General features: G+C 43.4%; 1 protein-coding gene across 5 annotated transcripts in view; it reads right to left on the reverse strand.

Moving 5' to 3' along the window:
• PRKG1 (protein kinase cGMP-dependent 1) overlaps positions 1-26923 on the reverse strand; it is a 1254852-nt gene that overhangs the window by 1032558 nt on the left and 195371 nt on the right. The gene's annotated exons all lie outside the window — the stretch shown is intronic.

Raw genomic sequence — 26923 nt, forward strand, 5'->3', positions numbered from 1 at the left:
TGAAAATGAAAACATCATCCTCCCCCCCCCCACCTTTAAATTGGCACAAGTTTTTCAAAAGGGACAAAACTCAGCGTTTGCATTTGGAGCAGAATGTTTCCTTTCCATATCCTTCAGCGCAAGGATCCCCCTCCTTCTGGGCGGGCATTAAGAGGTCACCAGTTAGGCTCAAAAGCCTGGAGTCACTGTTCTCTCCCCCTTGTCTTCTATATCCCAGGACTCACCACATCCTGCCGATTCTACTTTCAAAATGACTCTCCTATCTACTCACCACATTGGCACTGTGGGACATTGGTTTTTTTTCTCATGGGAACATCAGCCTTCTTGCTGGTCTCTTCCCTTCCGACTTCCCACTACTGAAATGGATTCTACATATACACCTAAACACACCTTCAAAAGTACACTTCCAACAGAATCCCTGTGATGTTAAAAACCATTCAATGGTTTTCCATTACTTTTCACATTAAGAACATCTACCTTTTCCTAGCTTTCAAGGCATACCAAGATATGGCCCCACTGTTACCTCCCACGTCTTCCCCAGATGAAATGCGGAAAATGCGATTCTCAAGCAAACCTCAAGTTACCAAGAATCTTGCAACCCCCTCAATAATCTATGTGGGGAGTTTCTTCTTCATATCCCCATAGCACTGTTCTCGTATCTCTTTTCAGTCCTATTATGTTCTAGCTTAAATTATTTGCCAACTTGGTCTACTCTTACACTGGATTGTGCACTCCTTGGGAAACAGCCCGTGCCTCACTTTTTTCTGTCTTCAGTGGGGTTTTCTCGAGGCAAAGCCTGAGACGGAGACTTGCGAGAGATTTACTGAAGCAGTACTCTCAGAAGAAAGTAGGGGAACGAGGAAAGCGGGATGAACGGTGGAAGGAGCCAGGCAAAGACACAGTTCCAGGCAAACTCCAGCTTCCGCCTGATCCCATGGGAGCCCTGGGACACAGAGATTGTCCCAAATGTGGTGACAAAGCTGGGCTGTTATCTTCTGCCCCAGTCGGCTCATCAGCCGTAGGCTACTTCTGAAGGAAGGTGGGACTTCCCAGGCATCTCTGGTTTAAGGGCTTCCCAGAGGCCACAGACCAGAGTTTGAAGAAGACCACAGGCGTGAACCTTTTAGCAACCAATGTCCACAACAGCTGGGGGACAGGTGCACCCAGCCAGTAAAGGAGGTCTGGAGACCACACTTGCGTCTCCACCTGCAGAATCCCTACAACGCCTCTAATAGATGGGCGTCAGTAGTGGATGCCCAGTAAGAGGCTGCTGGAAAGAACTGCCCACATGAAGAAGTGACTTGAATGTCCTATTTGAGGCACCTTAGCATGTTCTTACAGATAGCAGCTTGTCCCCTTACATACTTGGTTCAGGAGGCTCTAACCAAGCACTGTAGAGTGGGGAGCCTAGAAACGACACACATCAACTTCTCACTGTCTGCAGGCTGCAAGTCTGAGATCAGGGTGCCGGCGGGGTTGGCTTCTGATGAGGACCTTCTGGGACCCCTTTCTAGTTGTAGCCTCATCTGGCAAAAAGCGAGTGGGACAGCTCTCTGGGCTCTTCTTGTTAAGGGCACTAATCCCACCAAAGAGGGCTCCAGCCTCACGTTCTAATTACCTCCCAAGGGTTCTGCTTCCAAATACCACCATCATCACGCTGGGGATTCAATTTCAACATAGGAATACGGGCGCAGACACAAACATTCCCCAAGGGAACAAAGAAGCAAGCGGAAAGAAAAATGCATGGGATCGTTATGCCACATTTTCCTGATTTCAGGTAAGTTCCTGTACTCACTATCAAGTCTAAGCTAACATGTTTAATTTTAAATTAATTTGTACCCACGGATCATTTGCCACTGTTAGAGATTTAAGATAGAGATTAGTGAAAACATGGAGGGTAAATTCTGATGAAAGTGATCATTTTCATTCTTAAGGACAGAATGTCACCAGTGACCCCATCAAGCTACTGATTATGACAATAAATGTTTACACAAGGAGCCAAATCCCTCCCTGCAAACCCCAAGGGAGGCTCTTAGCTTATTAGCCAATCATCTTCCGAGTTTAAGGTCTTCTTTGGCTCAGTGAGTAATAAATGAACAAATGATATTTCAGTAGGCAGCATATTAAACTCACCACTGGCATGTATTTCTGTTTTCAATGCTATCAGGTTTAAATCAATTCTGGATTAAATCAATATGGTTTCATTTTATTTATTTATTTTTTTAATTTTGTTTAACGTTTATTTATTTTTTTGAGACAGAGAGAGACAGAGCATGAACGGGGGAGGGGCAGAGAGAGAGAGGGAGACACAGAACCAGAAGCAGGCTCCAGGCTCCGAGCTGTCGGCACAGAGCCTGACGCGGGGCTCAAACTCGCGGACCATGAGATCATGACCTGAGCGGAAGTCGGACGCTTAACTGACTGAGCCACCCAAGCGCCCCAATATGGCTTCATTTTAAAAGCTCTTAATAAAAGTGGTTAAGGGGCGCCTGGGTGGCTCAGTCGGTTGAGCGTCCGACTTCGGCTCAGGTCACCATCTCGCGGTCCGTGAGTTCGAGCCTTGCATCGGGCTCTGTGCTGATGGCTCGGAGCCTGGAGCCCGCTTAGGATTCCGTGTCTCCTTCTCTCTCTGCCCCTCCCCCGTTCATGCTCTGTCTCTGTCTCAAAAATAAATAAACGTTAAAAAAATTTTTAAAAACAAAATAAATAAAAGTGGTTAAGATAAAATGCAGATGCTGCAGAAACTCTACCCATAGCGTTTTTGCTTGCCATATTTCACCAAGTATATACTGAATGCCAGCAATGTCCAAATCATTTCACTGAGAGACACCGCGAGTATATAGATGAGTAAGAGGTGTTTCCTGCCTTCGAGATGGTTACAATCTAGTAAGGGGGTATAACAGACGTACTGTTATCTAAAAGGAAGGACATAATTAACTTTCTAAAATGCATCACTCCCCTGAAAATGTGTGTGTCTATTTCCCCAGCAGCACCTAAGTTGAAAAGTACAAATTCCCCAGCATTCAAACCCCTTCATGATCTGATCCCTGCTCACCTTTCCAGTTATCGATTTCATAGATCCATTTCCTGAATATTCCATTTGTGCTAGCCACCAAAGTGCTGGTAGGCAAGCTACCACCCCCTCACCAGCCCTTAGCTCTAAGGAGCCCTTAGACTCCAGTTACACACCCCCAACCAGCCCCAGGTTCAGCCACTGAACCTTTAACCTCTGTAATTCTGCAAAAGTTCTTTTCCTCCCACTTGCCCTGCTTTCCCCCATGTTTCTCCCCCAGTAAATCTTCCACTCCTTCAAGTTCTAGTACACACACTACCACCTGACACTGTATTTCCTGATACCTACTATTCCGACACAGTCCCACTCTCCTTTATGCATCCCCAGCATTCTACAGCCTTTCTCTTACCTGACTCATCTTACTTACTCAAGTAATAGTTGCTCTCAGAGAGTCCAAAGAGGAAACAGCTCTCTTGCATTCAAATCATTTGAGGAGGGCTGATTTAGAAAAGGACTATTAACCGAGGTGTGGCTGGGGGGTACAGGGGCCACAGGATACGTACAGAACCTGGGAGCAGCAGGAGAGGACCTGTCACCTTCTCTAGCTCACAGTCACAGGCAGGGAAAGATACCCACAGGCAGGACAGGGGCAGCACAGGAGGCTACCTCTGGAGGAGTAGGGACACTCTGTAGAGGAACACGGCCAACCCCAGGAGTGTCCCGGGGAGAAGAAATACCCAACCTCCCGTTCCTCTCCCCCTTTTCTGCTGCCAGGCTGCCCCACAGCAGGCTGAATCCCGGCAAGAAGGTCAAGGCCAGGGAGTCCCGCCTGTGCTCCATGCAGGGCTCTGTGCTGGAGCAGACAGTGTGGCCGGTAAGGGTAGACTACAGGGGCCAAGGGAAGGAATCCGCCCCACTAGCCCACCTGTCTCCTTTTCCAGACGCTGAATCCACATATAATCCTGGTAATTAGGACAATGTCTGAGGCATAAATGTTTATCAAGTACTTTCTCCTTTCTTTTTAAGCTTATTTGAGAGAGAGTGAGAGAGCATACAACAGAGAAGGGGCAGAGAAAGAGGGAGACAGAGAATCCTAAGAAAGTTCCACACTGTCAGTGTGGAGCCCAACATGGGGCTTGAACTCACAGACCATGAGATCATAACCTGAGCCGAAATCAAGAGTCAGACACCCAACCAACTGAGCCACCCAGGTGCCCCTCAGGTACTTTCTTAACGGATGTTGTGTTACAAGAGTAGGGCAAAGGGACACTCGATTTGGGAGAACTCAGGGTTGTGTGCGCCTGAGAGCAGAGAGGGCAGGAACACAGGAGTTCTCCAGGCGGAAGACACTGACTGCTGTGTTTATTGATTTGGCAACACTGGTCTGATACCTCCCCTCCCAACCCTTTCAGACTGAGGAAATGCACAGCCATTTGGTTCGTTGGTTCTTAAGGAAGAGAGTTTCAGGTGTAATTCATCCATTTGCAATTTTATCCCTGAAAGAGGAATGCGGAATAAAAGGAGCTTTGACAATCAGATTTCAATCATCCTTTGGCACCTCTCAATTTGCACTATTGTTTCTTATCACAGATGAGGCTGTGTCTTATCTCCTTCTCCAGAGCCCAGAACTTGAATTGCATTTCCAGAAGTGCTAATGGAATAATTCTTGATTTTTTCTGTGTGGTAATTTACTAGGGAAGATCACAGATTAATGGAATCCACAGATAGCTGTAAATCCTACACAAGGGTTTCAACATCCTCTTCTACCAAACCTTTAAATGAAACCATCACTGTTGACATAATTGACCAACTGAGGTCTCACTCACCTTCAACCCAAATATTCTTGTCAAGTAGCTGGGGTAAGAAATGGCCACACGGTGGACAAAGTGGGAAAAATTAAAAGTCTGAATCACCTATACACTGGGTAATCGCTCACTGAATTATTGAGCTGAGCATGTGGTGGAGTACTCACCATCAATGCGTTAATGCAATTTTTATAGACGCTTTGTCAGTTGTACAGAAAATCACTGTTCTTGTAATAATGCTGCACTGTTTCAGAGATCGAGATGTCCCCTCCTCGTATTCTGAACATTTTCGACTAACTTATACCCATTTATGGGAGAACAGCTCTTCAGTGTTTAGATTTAAGACTGAATTTGGCCGCGTCTTTATACAAATGGAAGATCTTGCCTACGATTTTACAGGCTTTACCTGACACAGCCCAAATATCTCCCCTTAGACCACCAGCCCAGTGCTGAGACCAACCTGTGCACTAGAAGATTCTAGTTGAGACTAAGAAAGCCACGAGGCTCATCTCCACATAAATAATGCATAAAGCCACCCCCCCCCATGTCCCGACCATCTGCCCAGAGCCGTGGCTGTTGACTTCAAACGTTTCGTCTTTGATGGCCGGCGAATCATGCGTTTCATAAACAAAGTAGTCTAAATCTGAAATGAAGGCCAGGGCACTAAAATCTCTGGTCTTCGTCCTCTCCCTCACAGGAGCTGTGAGAACACTCCAGGGAGCATCTCAGGCTTCGTGGAAACACATGTGAAATCCAATGTTCGTCCAAAGGGACGGTGTGGGGCTCTTCCCTCGCAAACCACCCTTGCTACCTGTTGTCTTTTGTCAAAGAACCCCTTTCTGGGTCAAAGAACCCCTTTTTTCCATTTCAACCTGGCTATTCTAGAGCAAGTATACCAGGGGCAGATGGCCTCTTAATAATGTGTCCCACGTGTACACATCGAGTACGTTTCCACACTTTGGCACCTCGGTCTCGTGGATGCATTACTATCTCACAATAAGCACAGCTTTGCAGCCAGCATCACCAGATACTTTATCTCCTCTTGGACAGTTTCCATTCTTGCCTTCTTGAAATCTATTTATCTATGCCTCCTACAGTCACCATTACTCATTTGGCAGGTGTTTATACTGGTTTCGTATGAGTAAGTAACCTTGCCAGGTACTGTAGGATCAGAGACAGACTTCGTTCCCGCCTCACTGCGAAGTGTTAAGTATCAATAATAACCAGGAAAGCGGCACATACATGTCAAAATCCAGATACGGGCTGAGGACTTTGAAGGAGAAAGGAGATACCACCCCCCTGCGTAACCTGCTTGTTGCAAAATGCAAATGTATTCTAGTGCTGCTCATAAATATTAGGGAGCAGTTTCAGCAGAAAGTAAATGATCACATTTGCTTCTGCACATTTTCATCTGCAGAAAACTGCACCCAGTGGAACCGAGCCATGGACAAGCACAGAAAATACGGACATCACGTACCTCAAGTATTTACCAGCCACCTCCGTGTGTTGTGAATCACACGGACCCACATCCAGGGTTAACACTTGCCATCTGCTTTCACATAATCTGCCTTCCACCACGTCATGGTAACTCACAAGCTGCAATCCTTCCAACACTCACAGGCACCAGACAACTTCAGGTCTTGTTCAAGGTAAAACACCATGGCCTTGTACTATTTCCGTACTGCCTAACAATTATTGTGTCAAAGTGGGCCACCATTTTTACTCGGTCCCCTATCGTCTTTCTATATGCCGTGGACAACGCTTGGGACTGCCGTGTCCCTAACTCCATCTTCCCCACAAGGTCTGTGGCGGATTTTTGTGAAATTTGCATAAAGCGATTTTCAGAAATGCACATGTCATATTGGCAGAATTCAATGTGTAGGTGAGTATTATTTGAATAAGTCCACAACACATAAATAGAATTCATATAAGCCTTCACACACAAACGTTTCTTCCTCTTCCCCTCCCTCTACAGACATCCCTCTGCCTTCAACACGGTCCATACAAGCAACCCCCTTTGGGGGCTACAGAGCTGTTCCTACAGTGTTGAACACCAGTCTGGTCCTACCCCCGCCAGTTTACAACCTCTCCTTCCTCACAATAATAGAAAGGATGTCCCTTCTCCTCCCCTACCCTGAATCCTCAGGTATGCAGTAAAGAATTTAGAATGATTCCAAATCGAAATTTGCCGCAGCTCACGGAGAAAACGTGTTGCCCCTAACCCAGACTTAAAACATAAAGCCGTCACCAAAACTTTATTTCTCTGTAAAACTGTATCTCCAGTTCTTACCCCAGGGCCTGACATACCTCCTACACTTAACAAATATTAGTTGAAAGTTTAGAAAAATAACTACTTCTGAGTGTCCCGTTACTGCCAGCATATCTCTCTTCTTCAAGCCAAATGCTTTAAGACCTGAGACACTTTCCTAATAGATACAAAAGAAATTACATATCCAAACTACCTTGGTCTTTAAGGAATTTGAAAGCTAAGGCACTCTCTGTTTTCCCAAAGTTAACACTGACGCCAACTTTAAAATGATTTGAGCTGTAATCTGTACATCAGAAAAACCCTGCTTGTGCCTCCTGTTAGGAAATTATTGGCTAGTTAAAAAAAATAAATAAAACAAGATTGCTCACCCTTGTTTTTGAAGAGCGTAAACAAAGAAAGCCCAAAACAAGCAACCTTGCTTCTGAAGGTGTCGGAATGTGACATTTGTTACTATAGGAACAGAGCCTGCAATCATTCATCTTTAATTTGTTTGATTAATTTAAACAGCGAAAGAATTGGAAAATTGAAAACTGATGTTTGAACTGAATTAAGGAGGCAATTCAAATGCAAGTAACACTCACCCTGCCTCAGGGATGAATGGGTCCAATTCAAAGATACTTCATTATAGCACAAGAATAACTAAAATATGCATCATTTGATGAATAAGACGTCCTTGTCAGTGGCTAATGAGCCCAAGAATCAAATCTGGATCCATCTGAATTGAGGGGTTTGCCTTTTTTTAATACAGTACCTTGTTTCTTAAGTGAGTTCCCATCAATGTCTAAAGGCAAGCTAAAGGCTGTGCGTTTCCTGAACGTGCAAACATATATGAAGCCATTTCGACTGGCTCACATACCATGAAACTGCTAAAATATGGTATTTGATGTAAACACAAATACATTCTTCCATTTCATGTAACCTAGACAGAAGGGCATAAAACCCCTTTCGGAATTCCTTTCTGCCAAAAAACAAACAAAAACAAAAACAAAAACAAAAGACACGGATAAAATTAAAGACTGGAAGTTTTATAATATTCAGCAGAGCACCAAAAAACTCCCAGAAAATTTGGACACAGAAACTTGGTTATATATTTTTTAATGTGAAACCCTGATAACTAAATATTCATCTTTTACTGTGTGCCCAAAATGCATCACCATAGAGTATTAGATACGATTTCTTAATAGTAACCTCACATATTACCAAAGGATTACAAAAGTATTACTTTTATGGTGGGGGAAAAAAAGTCATAATAGGCTTAAGAAATACAGCAAAATACTTTGAAAGTAATGGATTTGGCTTGAGTGTAAAGGTCAGATTTTAAAACTAATAAGGGTAAGTGGAAAGCATTCAGCTCTCGTTCTGAACAATTCACAAAGACAGTTCCTGACCTGGCCCCGGAGGAGTCTCTCGGGAAAGCTCCAGGGTACTGGTCCCCTTAGAAACACGTGCCACATTATGTCCCCCCCCCCCCCCCGGTCTGACTTGTGACCAGATGTACGACCGCGCAGGCTGGCTGACCGGACCTGGGAGCGGAGGAAGGGCATCTAGTCAGTGCCCATGGTGACACGTGTCCCTGCTTTCTGCTCGGCATGCGGTCTCTGATGGCCAGCCGCAGAGAAGTTGGGTTTGCGGGTAAGAAAAAAATAGTTGGAGGGTTGATTTTGGAAATGAGTCTTCTACCCTAAGGTAGAGTCTCTCTAATTTAGAAGGCTCTAAGTGACAAACCAACATTTCACTGAGAAGCCTTCCAGCTCTCGACTCTGCCCTATCGGGGCTGAACAGAAGAGACAATACGGGGTTTCAAAGCATAGCGACATAAAGTGGAAATAAAGGAGCACTTTGCTGAAAACCAAGGCAAAACCTTTAGCATGGCATTCAAAGCTCCTCATGATCTGGTCCCTCCCCGTCTCTTCTTCAATCACTTTCTAACATCCAATCCGTCAGGGGTTCTCGAACTATCATAAGAAAACAATCACCTGAGATGCCATGCTTATTACAAAGGCCGAGGGCCCTTGCCCCTACTCGTATATTCTGATTCAGTGGGTGAAGGGGGAGACCCCAAGATTTACATTTACATTGCCTCCAGGCGATTCTGATGCCGGTGGTTCCTGAAGGACACTGACAAAAAGTACCTTCTGCTGAAAACTCGTTCTCCAAATTGCTATGCTTTCTTATGCCTCATGACATCCTTCTCCACCATTTCTGTTATTCAAGTAACACTTACTGAGTACTGGCTGAGGCCAACTCCTACTCATCTCTGAACCCAAAGTCAAGCGAGAAGTTCCCTGGTAAGAATTCGGGGACCCTTACCGGATAAATGACAGCTAACTTAGATGTCTCTTTGCTCATCAAGAACCATGGGTTTGGCTTTGTTCTAGCATTTAATTAGCTATATTACAAGGGCGCCTGGGTGGCTCAGTTAAGCATCCGACTTTGGCTCAGATCATGATCTCACGGTTTGTGGGTTCAAGTCCCGCGTCAGGCTCTGTGATGACAGCTCGGAGCCTGGAGCCTGCTTCGGATTCTGGGTCTCCCTCTCTCTCTGTCCATCCTTCACTTGTATTCTTTTGCTCTCAAAAATAAGTAAGCATTTTTAAAAAATAATAGCTATATTCCAATGATTGGTATGTGTCTGTTTTTTCCACTCAACTACAGACATGGTACAGAGCAGATATTTCCGAAAAACGCTTAATAAATCAGAGAGTGAGTGAATGAATGAACGGACTTCAGAAGTAGGCTTCCAGATATGAAGCGATGCTGTTAGGATTCATGTCCACACCTTCCTGTCCCCAAGTAATCTTTTTGTAAAGGAAACTGGAGTTTTTTTTACTTCACTTTATCATATTGACTAATAATCCATTAAATTAAAAGTTGATTCAAGTTAATAAATATTTTCCCTTTGAGAGGAAATACTTTACTTCTGCACAACGTGAGATACTTATCAGGCTTTTTACCACAACATGGAATATTCTACCCAGATCACCCTTGGGCTCACATCCTAACTCTCTGGCCATGTGTCTGGGTTTTTTTTTTTTTTTTTTTTTTTGGTGGGTTGTTAAATCTTGAGACTACTGCAGAATGAATTTTTAAATAAAAGTCTAGACTAAGGGTTTTTTTTTGGTTGAGATTTCTTATTCCAAAATAGCCACCTATATGAATCACAACTTTTTGCATCAAGAGTCCTAGAATTTCAAAGTTGTAGAGACCCGCCTCAACCCCCGCTATTCTACAGAAAAGAAAAGTTGCAGAGAGATTAAAGAGATTTTGAAAAGTTTCCAAAGGTCAGGCAGCCTTCCCTCCTTCATTATTATTTTTTTTAGATTCTATTTCAAAGTGGCAAATAGAACTGATGACTAGGAAACACATACTTTAGGGGCTCCTGTGTGGCTCAGTTGGATAAGCGTCTGATTCATGATTTCTGCTCAGGTCATGATCTCACGGTTCATGGGATCGAGCCCTGCATCAGGCTGTGCACTGACAGTGGGATTCTCTCTCTCTTGGGATTCTCTTTCCCTCTCCCTCTCTCCAGCCCTCCCCCACTCACACACATGCTCTCTCTCAAAATAAATAAATAAATTTTATTTAAAAAAAGAAATACATATTTTATTTTTGGAAGAAAATAATTCTATCCTATATTACCCGTATGGAAATACTGGACGTCTCTATACTGAAGTGGTTTTTTAAATGAAACACGGTGATTTATAGTCTTTAAATCTAGAAAACAGGAGGAAATAGAAAGTGTCTCAGGATATGTGCCAGGCTCTGGTCCCTAGGACTGATCATCAGTCAGGTGAAGGCATTCTGAACATTATTAGCATTTGACACTACAGATTTAGTGGAATTTTAAGAGCATCAAAACCCACTGACCATAGAAGAGTCCTCTTCAGGGCGCCTGGGTGGCGCAGTCGGTTAAGCGTCCGACTTCAGCCAGGTCACAATCTCGCAGTCTGTGAGTTCGAGCCCCGCGTCAGGCTCTGGGCTGATGGCTCGGAGCCTGGAGCCTGTTTCCGATTCTGTGTCCCCCTCTCTCTCTGCCCCTCCCCCGTTCATGCTCTGTCTCTCTCTGTCCCAAAAATAAATAAAAACGTTGAAAAAAAATTTTTAAAAGAAGAGTCCTCTTCAATATGAGACACAGATTAATATTTGACTCACCATTCATGCTCTGGTACTAACGTGGATCCAAGATCTTAGTGAAAAAGGTGGAGTCATTCACGGTGCCCGTGGGCTATCAGGGACCTTCCCTAACTTGCCGAATATACAAACTTCTTCCTAAGATAAATCGAGGCTCTGCACTCACACTCCTTAGGTTGCAGGAGTGTCTCTGCTACTTGTATAACTTGGTCAAATTACTTTATCCCTCTAAGCCTCAGTTTTACTGACTATAAAATGGGGATAATAATAGTACCTGGCACGCAGGGTTGCTATGAGGATTAAAAGAGATGATGCACTTAAAAGCATTTACCAGAATAAATGGCCACTAGTGAGACTCACTAAATCACCCCCATCACCATCACGACCATCACCATCATCGCCATCACCATCAACACCATCATCATCATCACCACCATCTCCATCAACATCATCATCGCCATCACCATCAACACCATGATCAACATCATCACCATCACCACCATCGCCATCAACATCAACACCATGATCATCACCATCAACACCATCACCATCAACACCATCACCATCACCATCAACACCATCACCACCATCACCATCAACACCATCATCATCACCATCACCACCGTCACCACCATCACCATCAACACCATCACCATCAACACCATCAACATCAACACCATGATCATCACCATCACTATCACTACCATCACCACCATCATCATCATCATCATCATCATCATCGCCATCACCATCACAACCATCATCACTATCACCACCACATTATCAATCTCAGTTAGAAACAAGATAGATGTAAATAAGGCATAAAAGTAAGTCTAACTTGGCCTGATTAGGTTTTAAGTGATCGCTAGGAGCCAGACACTGATCCAGGGACTTACATGCATTTATTCTTCACAAAACACTGGCGAGGCGGTGCTTTGGTCTGCATGTCTGTGCCGCCCGAAATTGTATGTTGAAATCCTAGCCCCTGGAGTTAGTGGTAATACGAAGTGGAGCCTTTGGGAGGTAATTAGGACATGGGGGTGGCGCCCTCATGGATGGGAACGGTACTTTATAAAAGACACCACTCAGAGATCCCCAGCCCCTTCCACAATGTGAGGACACAGTGAGAGGTCACCGACTCTCAGGAAGAGGGCTCCTGCAGAGAACGCAACCATGCCAGCGCCTTGATGTAGGACTTCGCAGTCTCTTGAACCATGATATGTAAATGTCCCCGGTTTATAAGCTACCCAGTATGTGGTTATTTTGTGATAGCAGCCCGAAGGACTGAAACAGGTGGATACTATTTCACTCATCTTACAGATGGGGAAACTGAGGCTCTGAGAGGTTGTAAACATACCCAGGGTCGGGCAGGTAGAGCAGAGAACAGATGACATTTAAATAAGATCAATCTTGGCACCACTGTGTTATATTATTCCTCGGGGGGCGTCATTCAGCCTGGCTCACCCAAGTTAATTTCCCAGAGTTACATTTAGCTTGAGGACTAGTAGTATTTTCCTTTATTAATTTGGGGGTCATGGATTCCAAGAGTCCAGACTGATAAACAAAGCTCAGAGGTATATTCAAGTCCGACAGTTTGAACTATTATTTTCCAGTCCCTTCTCCACTGCTATCAGCCCAAGCATTTTAGCAAGAGACGATAAGGCAGAAGGGGCAGGAAGTTAGCTTAACAACTGGAGCACAACCACCTAGGACCATCTACCCACGATGTGCCTGACATCACAACAGATACACTGCTTCCTTTGTGGCATTTCCGCTTCTCACGTTCACAGAACAACAACGTGGGTAAGATTTTCACCTCGGTCTTACGCAGAAGTGGAGGTCCAAATAGCGTGGTGTAGACTTCACTGCCCCCTCGATGGTAAAGCTGAAATTCAAACCCAGCTCCAGAACTCCACAGAGCCATATGAAGCTTGACCACTGCATTAAATGGAAGTGGTTTTTTTCGTGTGTTTTGTGTCTTGAAAGAGAAGGAGAGGCAGCACAAACAGGGGAGGGATAGAAGGAGAGGGAGAGAGACAGAATGTTAAGCAGGCTTCAAGCTCAGAGTGGAGCCCAACCGTGGGACTCAATGTCAGGACCCGAGATCACGACCTGAGCCGAAATCAAGAGTCAGATGCCTAACCAACTGGGCCACCCAGGAGCCCCTAAATGGAAGCGTTAATGATGAAACAAAGGCAAAGGAGGACAAAGGAAGAGAACTCCCGAGGGTCCCCATATGAGTCCAGAATTTCAGGAACACCTTAGCGCATCCAGTTTTTTATGTTCCATTTTTAGAATATCTTGCTATCATCCACTGTCACTCTTTCTCTCATGGCCCCAGGAGCTGGCCATTCCCATTTATGCTGTACTTTATTCACATTCTCACTGCCATTAATGTCCACCTGCCTTGCTAATCTCCTCCTACTGCACTGCTTTCTCACCAGGCATTTATAATTGTCTAGATTCTATTTCTCCTGATGCTAATCCATTCATTTGCTCAGTTTGCTTAATTAAAGAGTCAATGGAGTAGTTTTCAGGATCATCATCTGTAGGCAAGCTTCAGGCAACAGGAATCTGGGTACTGCATTTTACGTTTACTTATTATTTATTCGGTTCTTTAGTTATTACTTAACTTGGTTGATGAGGAACTGTTCAATCGGTTGTACAGTTACTAATACAAGAAAATTCAAATGTAAAACACAAATGGGCAAAATGGACGAAGAAAAGTGGGAAATGCAGGCTTCCGTTTGTGGAACGGAAAGATAGATAGCGGTGTCTGGGTGGCTCAGTCGGTTAAGCGTCCAACTCTTGATGTTGGCTCAGGTCATGATCTCACAATTCATGAGCGTGAGCCCCATGTCAGGCTCTGGGCTGACAGTGCAGAGCCTGCTTGGGATTCTCTGTCTCCCTCTCTCTCTGCACCTCCCTGCTTGCATGCACGCTCGCACGCGTGCTCTCTCTCTCTCTCTCTCTCTCTCTCTCTCAAAAATAAACATTAAAAGAGATGGATAGATAATAGATGGATAGATACATAATAGATGGATGGATGGCTAAATAGATAGAAAACAAAAGATGAACTGCTTTTTGACTGTCAGTATGACCTAAATTCAATTTGGTGGTTTATGAAATTGGTTGGTGACTTACACACACACATGCTCATACACATAACCAACTACTTTGACTCCCCACTTCTGAGATCTGTGTGTGGTAAGTCAGTGGCCAAAAATTCAGGAGACCTGAGTTAAAATCCTGATTCTGCCTATTACTGTTTGTGTAGCTGTAGGTAAGCCAATCCACAACTGGGATCTTCTGTTTCCTCATTTGTATAATAGGCAAATAAGCCACCTTTACAGAAATGCGTGGATGATGTGAGCCAAAAAAATTAATAAATATAGAGCACACAGTACGGTGTCCAACACATAGGCTTTCTACATATATATCCATTTATTACTAATATATTAGTGTCCTTCTCCTTTAATTCCAATCCTGCATTCACATACTTTCATTTAATTCCAGATGCGATGGTGAATTTGCAGAAAACTTATCTGGTTCAGGCTGTGTCCTCATATGGAGCCTTGTATATAATAGGCATTCAATAAATGTTTGTTAAATGAATAAACAACTGTAACCCAAGAGTTTACTATGTAATCTCTACATTTACTGTTTATATACAGGTTTTAGAGCCTTAATATTAAAAAAAATGGGGGGGGGGGTAGGGGCGCCTGGGTGGCGCAGTCGGTTAAGCGTCCGACTTCAGCCAGGTCACAATCTCATGGTCCATGAGTTCGAGCCCCGCGTCAGGCTCTGAGCTGATGGCTCGGAGCCTGGAGCCTGTTTCCGATTCTGTGTCTCCCTCTCTCTCTGCCCCTCCCCCATTCATGCTCTGTCTCTCTCTGTCCCAAAAATAAATTGAAAAAAAAATTTTTTTTTTAAAAAATAGGGGGAGGCTCTTTGGACAACATGGAACAAGTGACATTCTTCACCACCCCATTCGCTGATAGAAATCTGCTAGCACCTTAAGGCAAAATGGCAAAAATGTCCTCATTTTTGCTTACAATTTTTGTTGTCCCTATAACACAGTTCTCTGTATGTTCTTGACCCATACACATTTATTTGGTCCCTTACAAAAACATAAATTTTTCTTTGATTTTACTAAAGTCAGAAAACGTGGAATGTTCCAAAGCAGCATGCCATTTTGACTATAGAAATACTTAGAGTGGGATGGGGGAGGGGGTGCGGAAGACTAGTCTCATCCCAAGAAAGACACTGAAACTGTGTGGGATGGTTAGGGATATAAATTAAACCTGTTGTAATCACTTTGCAATAGACACACAGACCAAATCCAATGTTGCACACCTGAAACAAATACATTATAGGACAATTACAGCTCAATTTAAAAAAATCTCACCGACAATTCTAAGGCATAGCCAAGAATATGAATTAAAAATATGTCACAGTAAAATGGTGTCCCGAATTCAGATCTAAGAGTGACACTATTTGTATCACTATGGTACTAACATACAATTTGAAAGTATCCCGCAGAGTCTTACATAATGGCCCTGGTAATATACAAGGTATCCTAACCTCTTACCCACCACTCCCAAAAGCATCCCAAACACATATTCTGAGGACCTTTTTGTGTACGTTCGGAGGCTGAGCGTGCGGTGATCTTTGTTCCTTTTCTTTTTTTCCTTTAACACGAAGCATATTATATGCTACCATGTTTTAACTGGCATTTAACTGGCATTCGGAGAGCATCCAAAACTCGGCCAGAATTGCAACTATCAGAAATGTATCTGCCTTCACGTCAACCTGCAAGAAAGGCACGAGACAACACAACAAAACAAAGCAAAACACAACCACAAGGCAGCATGGGAGCACCCGTATTTTACAGCCAACATTGTGTCAGGCCCTACGGAGGCACACAGAAGAAACATAGGGCGCTGTCCCTACCCTGAAATGACTGGACCTGGGAAGAGAAAACCGGAATAGACTAAAACTCGAAACAAAGGAGCTAACAAACAAGAATGTGCTGAGCAGTATTCATGAAAACACAAGAGGGGATCAAGAGTGATCAATACGGACAAGAAGGATGACCGCTTATGTTTACTGATGACTTATTATCGGCTGGCGCTATTCTAAGTGCGTCGTGAATGTTAACTTCATTGAGCTTCTTCACTCTAGGAGCTGTTAGTTTCTCCATTCTACCAATGAAGACACTGAGACAGCCGACATAAAAGAAGTAGCTCAAGGTCATAGAGCAAGGGGCCAGTGTGGCCCGATTCGAACCAGTGTCCTTGCTGCACAGACAGAAATGGCTCTGCTGGAGAGGAAAACCTGACGGAAAAGCCGAGAGTCCCCACATTTGTTTTCATTTCCATGAAGCAGCATGAAATTATCATCAAGGGACTGTCCCCGCAGCTCTGCCCCACACTGCTGTGTGACGTTGGGCAGGGGGCCCCCTCAAACTTTGGTTCCGATGACCCCTGTAAATGCCGGTCCAGGATCGCTGAGATCCCCTTCCGTTCCGTAGCTGGGCACAACACAATGTGCAGAAGGGAGATGCGAGTGTGTACATGGAGGCAGGCACGGCGAACACAGGTCGTGCGCACAACCAGAGCCCGGAGAACGAGAGCCGGCAGAATCAGCGCCCACGTTCTAGGAAGCGTAACTTACTGTGTCCATGACCTTCGAGGCTTCTGGGTCATAAAAGATTGACATCACCTTAACAAACAAACAGACAGAGGAACAAACCTACAACAACAAGCCCAGAAGTTAAGTTTGCTCCGCGTCTCATCAAGAACATACGACTCTGCCAGGGACAGCCTCTTCCCAGATCTCTGCAAACCTGGGTCACAGAAAACTCCTCCAAGAGCCTGTGATCCCAAAGGCCCCTTTTCTGAAAGGGCCCCTTCACTTCAAGATGGCACTCTTCTGGTTTTTGAAGACTGACTTCACCTCTGGTTCTTCCGGGTGATGCCAAGACCCTTACGGAGCTAAGACTTTATGAGGAAGGTTCCCTGTGTTATCGTTAATGGAGCCTGACCTTATCACACGCGAAAGGTAGCTAAGACCAGTAAAGCTAAATGGAAGATACTTCTGCTTTATTCATAAATGATTCAAAATCCAATTCCATTTTCTCCTTGCTCTTCTCCTTTTCGGGGCTGTTGGGGAAGGTGAGCCTTGAATTTGCTTCATTCTGGGCTGGGCTTTGCCCTTGGAAGGTGGCGCTCACATCTCATTGCTTTGGGTTTTCTATGGGATTTGACACAGACTCGTCCTACGGTATCTTTTTATTTCTTGGGTTAGGACACCAACCACGGTTCACCTTCTAGGATGCCGACGCCGGCCTGCTCAGGACCACCCGGTCCCCACAAGCTCCAGGAACTCAATAACCTGTCACGTTTCAAAATGGGACCTCTTTGAGAATGACGAATACTGTCTCTCACTTAGATGTGGAGTCTGAAAAGAACCAAACGTACACAGAGTAGAATAATGGCTGCCAGTGGGTGGAGAAAATGGGACACGCTGGTCAAAGGGTGCAAACTTCCGGTTATAAGGTAAGCTGTGACAACCTAACGTACAGCATGGTGACTATAATTAGCAAGAGTGTATTGCATACTTGAAAGTTGCTAAGAGACTAGCTCTTAGATGTTCTCACCATAACGACAATGAAAAAGGTGATCATGCAAGAGGAAGGATCTTTTCACAAACCTCAATGCAGTAAACATTTTACGATCTCTTCTTGTATCGAACCATCATGGTGACAATGGTATAAGTCAATTATATCCCAATAAAGCTGCGGGGGGGGGAGGGACAAAAGAAAAAATGGGGCCGTTTCAAGTTATTTTCTGAAGGATCGTGTTGTCATAACTGTATTCATCATTCTGTTCTAGTAGTGTCTTGAAAGAACAAAGGGTAGATGTGTGAGAAAACATACTTCAACATATTTTTGATCTAAGCAATTATATTAGATGGATATTGAAAGAATTATTTTGACTGGCTTTATTAATATAAAACAATGAAAGAAAACAACCCGTAATTGGCGCGTAATGTCATTTGTCAAGATGAAAACCTACATGGAAAGTTTTATGATCTTCTAAAGTTACTCATGGGTGTTTTTCTCCTCAGAATCTGTGTCATCAAAAAATAGCCCATGGGTAGATGAGATTAGTTATAATTAAAGTCCTGACGATGAGACTGAGGGCAGCCAGTGGAGGATAAACACAGCTGGCTCAGTTAGCCCTGAATTTCCTCCTCGGTGTTTATCAGATAGTGGAAGAAAATGGCATGAAGTGTTTAGAGCCACAGACGAAATCAACTAGGAAAATTCTATACTCTTAATTGTCCATTCACATTGTACTAAACTTGACAGCTAGGGAAGACGGAAACATGAAAAGCACTACATCAATAATTCATCAACTATGAAACAAAGGAGAGCCTAATCACGTAATTTCCTTTTCTATCGGCAGAATAACTTCTGTTTTATAGGTCAAGCATTTTCAAGAAACCACAACGAGATCTAACAAACTTGGGGTAGTTTACCCCATCCTAGTGGCCTCAAACACTTAAAAAGTGACGACAGTTTCAAAAAAGGGAGAAAATACTCATTACTCATTGTCAGTGTTACATACAATTATGATATTTAGACACTGCAGACTTTTTATGTGAATAAAACGTGTATGTAACTGTGGTAGGAAATTCACAAGATGGGTAATTTGCTTGGAGAAAGCTGGGCCAGATTTTTGACCCTTCTTTGAAAGACGGAAAGAAATCATTTTAATTTCTATCGAAAAAATTTTAATTTGGTTCGCCCAAACCATTGACTTAGCCGGACACACTGACACATGACCCCAGTCTTCGAGTGGTACGACAAATATCAGACAGCACCAAAGATCCAGAGCTCATGTGCCACCAAATTTCAAAGCCTGAGGGAAGCCAATTCAAGGAGAAAACATCATTTAAATAATTCTAGTCTGTTTTTATAAACTCTTAGAATGTGAACACTGTCATTTGGTACTAAAATTATATTTTCTTCCAGTTACCCATTCTCAAGGATATGACAGCCAAGATTTAAAAATTAAATGAAACTTGCTCCATTGCCTTCATTTGGATGTGGAGCCTATTACCAAAGTTCCTTGCACACATTCCCAGGAGAGGTGGGTGTGTGTTGGGGTCAGGGGTGGGACATCCTATGCTGGGACTTTTGCAATCGACGTTAAATATAGTGATTTTGCACATGAGCTGACGATGCACAACAACTTCCTATTATCAAGGTTTATAACAGTATTTTCTCCGTGTAATATTGACTAAATCATTGGGAAATGTCAAAAATTTATACAGAAGAACACTATCAGGGTCATGAAAGTTAGAAAGGCGGATGGCAGAAACTCTTCCTGTTGGTGAAGGTGAGATCAGTACTTGGAAAATCTGACAGAATCGACCAAATAGTTACCACAAATAATGACAGAACTCACTAACATAGAGATGTACAATATTAATGTAAAAATCAATAGCTTCCACTTGTGCTTTTCAAAATGCAGAGAGCTAGAATATGTAAGAGAGAAAAAAACTGTGACAGAAAGCAACAGAATCAATGTAAAAACTTGAGAAGAACTTAATAACCAATGTTCAAGACATATATAAAGAAAACACCGTCACACTACCGAATGAGGCCAAAGTGGGCATAACCCAACAGAAAGCCATCCCATTGCCAAGTTCTTGGAAGAGGATGACCCTACGTTATAATGTTGTCGATTCTGCTCAAGGTAGTTACACTGTGTAACGTGATTCCAGTAAAAAATTCTAACGGGTTTTTCTCTTTAAAATAATGCCGGAAGACAAGCTAGTTCTAAAGACTGTATGAACAAAAACCTAAAGAGACTATCCAGGAAAATTCTAAAATGGGAAAGAAATGCGCAGGGACTCTCTCATTACTAGATATCAAAATTTATTAAACCTTTAAGAATAAAAGCAACGTGGCACGGGCATGTAGAAAAACATAAGAGGAATTCCAGGAATAGAGGCAAACAAATTGGAATGGGTGAAGGCAGCATTTCAGAACAGAAGAGAAAGCAGTGCAGCTAGGAAATTTAGAAAAAATAAATAAATTTGGAGTCACCCCTCACATCTTACATCAGGATAATATCCAAATAGATCTAAGATGTCAAGGCCAGAGGAAGGAGGAAGAGGAGGAAAAGAGGAAAAGGCAGTATTGTCATAAGCATCCCGGAGGAGAGAGAGGAGAGGGAAATTTATGGACAAACTCAAAGTGAGGAAGACCTTTTGTAACAATACCAAAAAACAAACAACAACAACAACAAATCCAAAATACACAAATGAAAAGGTTGAAAACTTCAACCACAAAAATACTGAAAGTGTCTTCTTTGCCTTTATGGCAAAAATAAAACTAACACCATAAACAAGGCGAAAAGACCAACGCAGACAGCTCCCGCTAGAAGAAATACACAAAACACCTACTCTGAGATACCATGTGCCACACAAAAAGCCGACCGTTTGGTAACACTCACTTTTGGCAAGGCTGGAGCAGACGGGACACACATTCATGGAGGGTGACAGTTTAAGCTAGTGAAATCCCCGTGGCAGGCGATTTGCAGTATTTTGCAAAATTAGACATTTATATATTCTCTGATCAGCAATTCCATTTCTAGGAATTTATTCAAAAGATACACTGAAAAATGCAAATCAGGCACGTAAAGCGGTTACATTTATTACCGTACGCCTTGTCACAGTAAAACATGAAACCAGCCATCATTCCCAACATGGGAATCATATGCAGGCAGAAATAAGAAGGAGATGCCTTTTTGAAAGAAGAATGCAAGGGGTACACATATGCAGCTCATATGCTCCTATCTGTGTGCAAAAGGCAGGGACATTGCATACTGTTATGCAACTGTTACCCTTCGGCTAACACATTTTCTATAATAGACGTATATTCTTCTTGTAACTTAGAAAGTTTTAGAGTCAAACATCAAAGCAAAATAAACCTCAATCCATGTCTGTTTGAATACAGGAATGTAGAATCTATTTCATCTGGGTGTTACGAATAGAATGGCATAATGTAAGAAAAGTCAGGCTACAAAAATGAAAATATTGGTCTGACGTTGAGGATAATTGTAACTTATCTCAGACTTACAATTCACCAGACGCTCTTGTAAGTGCTTCCCTTACATCACTGTATTCAATTCTCACAATCTCCCACTGAGGTCCGTACTTTTGTTGTCCCATTCTACAGAAGATAAAAGTGAGTCTCAACTTACATAAAGTTTTCCAAGATCACCCTGTCTGCTACAAGGCAGAGCCAGAACTCCACCCCATGAAATGTTGGCCGATTTAGCTATTTTGTGACCCTGCCCGTCACAATAAAGCAAGCTGAGTGTTCGTCAAATCCCCACTTGGTGATGTGAAGTGTCTTCCCTACCAGGATCACGATCAGGAGGAGGTCGTAGACGCCCTGTAAAGTCAGTCACCGGAACGCTGAGAGAAAGGATCAGGGCACTCGGAAACAAGTGGCCTCTCCCCTACCCCTCCTCGAAGCAGGCTTTTCTTAAGTGGTGCACCTGCCAGAGCTGGATTTCTGTATCTGCAAAGTGGCAAATCTAGTAACAGCCCCGTCTTGACCTGGCTGAAGTAAGCGGCAAACGCCTCCACCCTTTACTACGAACATTCGAATAAGACAGCCCAAGGAGTGGCCCAAAGTAAACTTAAGAACTCGGTAGCATTAGCAAAGTCATACTGCCCAATTAGTTTACCTTTAAAAGGATAAAATAGAAAAATGAAAACGTAACCTGCTGACGGCAAGATTTTTTTGATCTCGCGAATCATCGTAAAATGAAAGCCAGAACTTCCTCATTCATTTCACCCTGGCCTTTACGAAGCGGCGTGTGAGGCGCCCAGAATTGTGTACCGTCAGGTGCGTGCTTGCTCATTTCTCCTAAGTTACCAGGGTTGTGGCAATGTAAACCCCAACAGTGTCTGAAGACAAAATACCGGGATTTTATGGGAGTCTGAATTTACTAAATAATTAAGTAAAATGAAACAAGAATGAAACAAAAAAGCAACAATAGTCAGATAAAATGTCTCAGGTCTGCTGAAACTGTATTGCTCAGAAAATAGCAGTTAAGGTGAACAGTGAAAATAGCAGTGTCTATGAACAAATGGTCCATCAAAAAAGGTCTTAGAGAAAGGTTACAGAAGAATCACTTTTATCTTATGAATCCTCCATAAAAATGGAATTTAGATGGAAAGGATCCAAAACACCATGAAATGTGCTTGTTCCCTAATCCCACTGACCTTTGGAGGTAAGGATGTCATAACAGATGGCCAACGGGGGGCGGGAGGCAGGGGGTACTGAGGTCAGCGCTGTGAGTACTTGTGGATCACTGATACAAAATGAATCCTGGTACAGGAAAGACAAAGAGAGTTAACTCGAGAGCCAGTATGAGCCCCTTGGGCACGGCTGTCTGGAGTAAGGAGCTGAAGAGATAACGAGGCTGAATCTGGCTCCATGAGGATTGCTGCGATTGACTGGTTATGTCTGGCAAGGCCAGGGGATAAACATATAGCGGCATGCATGTTATAAGTTTGCTATCCCTAGACTAGGTTATTAGACAAGGAAAACACAGCCAGGATCAGTGTCATTGTAGTAAAGATACACTAAAACATATTTCCAGATTAAGAGTGTATGTGTGTATTCATACATAGGAAAAAGGCACGTTGGGCATGCCAATGCCATATGGGCAGATGTCTGGGGGCAGGCTTTGAAATGTTAGTGCTCCTGGCTTATCATGATATGTCCAAGCTTCATGATCTTGGGTGGACTTAACTGTCTGTCGACTGACGTTTACTCACTTGTACTAACACGAATGATCTCCCATGGTTCTCAAAGGGTCAAAGGTGACCATTTACAGTAAGTGGCAGCTATGACATTGCACAAAACGGCACTCGATGTTCAGAACCCCTGCCTGATAGAAAGAAGGATGCTTAAGGTGGGCATTCTGGGGACCCACGCGATGGGATCCAGAGTACTAGCTAATTAGTAAGTCTTGGAACTACAGAGTTTAATATAGAACAGCTTATGTCGGGGAAATGCGGAATGATTCATTTCACTCCATAATGAATTCCTTTATACACAGTTTGTCTCTGCTTTCTCACAACCCAACGTCGACTGCACACTAGCTACTCCAGCACGCGCAGGTCTGTGTGGCATTATCATCACATATGAGACACGGTGATTATTACTGTTGATGTGCCATTATGCCATCATTTGATAAGAGCTTTAATTTTTCTACCAAAGACTTCTTCTCCACCTAGCAACAAACGAGGGGAGAAAAAAAAAAAAGACCAGAAAGAACATCAGTAATCTTTTCTTACCAGAATATGTCTTCTGAACTAGTTTACAAACATCACTCTTTTTGATGAATGCAAAACACATCTACAATCAGTAGAATTGGTGCCATTCATTTTTTTTTTTAAATGCTGCAGAAATGTGGCCTATGCCCGGCGATCTCATCCCAGGATTGACCATTCCCAGGAGGAAGGATAAAATAAAGCCAGGAGTAGAGCATTTCTGGCCAATAATATATATATATATATATATATATTTTTATATATATATGTTAATTTTAATATATATAAATATATGTTAATTTTAACATATATATATATAAATATATGTTAATTTTAACATATATATATATATTTTAATTTTCTGTAAACAACAGATTGGAAGTTTTAGAAATGTGACTCTAGACACCAGAAGTGCTGATATTTCAGTTGGCTGGAGACAGAAGGGAATCGCAGATCAAGTTCTCCAACGGCATGGGTCTGTAGACAAGCACAGGACGCCGAAAGCAGAGAGCTCCAGCCTCTGCAAGAGGGTCTCTGTCTCTGCCATTTTGGTGTGTCAGTGGGGTGTGGACTCGGATTCCGGAGAGTCAGCTGGTAAATAATCCAACCCAGAAAACGTCTCAAGCAGAAGAGCAGCATTGTTGTTGTCATCGGTGGGGGCGAGGCCAGGTTTCAGACCTCCCCACCCTGCCACGTCTGGTGCATTCCAGCACTTGGGCGGGTGCTTTCCAGAAGACAGGGTGCCTGAGGAAGGGCCGCCTGCCCACCTGTGGCCAGCTGGGAGCTGGGTCCACATTTGTCTTCCACGTGGGAGGTATGCCAGGTACATCCATGAGGCACCATCACATAGGGGCGACGTCCACAGACTCCACCGTCACGGAAACCCTGTACTGAGTTCCCCCTTCTGCCCTTTTAATAGAAATGCAATGAGGGTACAGGTTCATCCGAGTCTCAATTTCCTTACTTGCAAAGTGGGCATAACAGAATCAACCTCTTTTAAGGACGGGGTGAGGGTTAAATGAGATAATATGTGCCCTGTGCCGAAAACAGAATGTCTGGTACAAGGACAGCATCAGTAAGTGCGGCACTCGTTATTTTTAGGTTCTAAGAATTGCTGTTTGTCCCTCACCTAACATCCCAAACTGCCCTGCAAACAATGACTCTAAACTCTTTCTTTAAAAGTCTTCTGTACAGGGGCACCTGGGTGGCTCAGTTAGTTAAGCATCTGACTCTTGATTTCAGCTCAGGTCACCATCTTATGGTTTGTGAGTTCGAGCCCCGTGTCAGGCTCTGTGCTGACAGGGTGGAGCCTGCCTGGGAATCTCTGTCTCCCTCTCTCTCTGCCCCTCCCCACCCTCTCTTTCAAAAATAAATACATAAACATAAAAAAAAATTGTTTTAAGTATTCTGTACAATAATCACTTTTTTATTTGCAAAATGTTCCTCCAAGAAGCAGAACAAGGTTTTGTGGGTGTTCTCATCGCAACGAGTCAGGACGAGCCCTCATTTCTGTCGGCATCCCTGTCCTCTCCTCGGTGCGGTCTGTACGGTGATCCGTGTCCCAAAGTGTTAAGTAATAAACGCCATCATCGGTAAGAATTCTGTGTCCAGTAAGTTCAAAACGTCATAAACATTTCAACGAAATGTTACATACGACAGCAGGGGTATCAAAGAAACCAGGGCTCCAGCGCGTTCGTTTCTCCCTCCTTTTGAGGACTTCCATGAAATAATCTGCCTTAAATTAAGAACCCCTAAAACAACCTGCCTTAAATCCTAAGAAATAGGCAGATTGAAACCTCTCCCCGCCCAGTCTCCGTTTAAATATGGAAAAGAGCTATTCACAGCGAGACTAGAAGGAAAGTTTGTCTAAGAGCACTGCGGCTGCCAGAGAACGAACCTTAATGAGAAATGCCAAATTTTGCTGCGGCAGCTGTGTCTCTGTGCAGACCTACTTATTCTGAAATCATGGAAACTCATCCTAATAGAGGACTAGGGCGTCGTGAGCAGAGGGCTGGGGGGAGGTTCACACATTTTACGCAGTTCGTTGGTTCCCCGAGAAACACACCCCGGTATTCGGTCCAACTAGATTGACGTGACACGACAGGATATTGTACTCAAATGTGCATACGTGTTCGCTGGGTTTCCATGTCTACTAAATATGATTTATATCTTCTCTCTCAGCTGCCTTCAGTTCAAAGACAGGGATCTTTGGGATTCGGGTGTAGAGGAAAAGTGTGTTAAAAGGGAGGCAAGCACACGAAAAAGACAAACCAAGTCTACTTAACTATTTTTGCCTTTAGGTCAGCCCTGGGGTGGAAGCAGAAAGGAGTCAGAGGACAAGCACAGATGACATGATCAAGCATGCTGCCCTTCCGTGCACAGAGAATAAGGTCCATGGGGTGGGGGGGGCGGGGGGGGGGGGAAGAGACAATATAATAAAAGAACAGCATTTATTTAGGGAAGGTTGTCCATTTGCCAGGCCATGTGCCTAATGAGCTTTATTTACATGCAATCATTTCATAGCAGGGACTGTTAGGACGAAGCAGAAACTATTATTACCCTCATTCCACAGATAAGGAAACGGATGCCCAGAAAAGTTGGGTAATCTACTCAAGGCCAGAAAGCTAGTCAAGGGGCACGGCAAACATTTGGACTTGGGGCTGTGTGGCTCAAGAGAATGTTTTCCACTCCTTTCCTAGTATCTGGATAAGCACATTCAGATTTAAGGAAAGGGTCCAAGAAAATTCCAGGGTGGAAAAATATTGTTCAAAGAGTAAAGAGCAACAGGGAAATCCAGACCGCTATTGAACACTGTTGTGTTTCAGGGAGCAGAGCCCTGAAAGGCCAGAAGGCCGGTTGATTATAATTTGTGATTCCTAATTGAGAGAGAGGATTCAGGAAGAAAGACCCATCTATTATCTGACAATTAGTGTATTGAATAAAATCAAAAGTAAGACTTTCAACCTTCCACTGTTCTGCGTATCTTCAGGCTATTAACACTCCCCAAAATGATATCTGAAAATACAAGAAGATACGAACAAATAACTTAGGTGAATACTTTGAATGGACAAAGCTGACCATTAACTATCATATATTAACCATGTCCTTCTATAACCTTATCTAGATCATCCTTTTTATCTGCATTTAAGTTGTGAGTGTGACTATCATTTATTCCCCATTCAAAAAAAAAAGAACACTTTTAAGGAAGCAAAAATATTGGATGCAGAAGATGTGTCCCTGACTAGCCGTGACAAAGATGCTGAATGAAACTACTACACAGTCTGTGGAGCCCAAAGAATTTACTTTTTGACATTATTTCTTGATAACAGTGGCCTC

Source organism: Felis catus, chromosome D2 (genome assembly GCF_018350175.1).
Source record: "Felis catus isolate Fca126 chromosome D2, F.catus_Fca126_mat1.0, whole genome shotgun sequence".
Lineage (NCBI taxonomy): Eukaryota > Metazoa > Chordata > Mammalia > Carnivora > Felidae > Felis > Felis catus.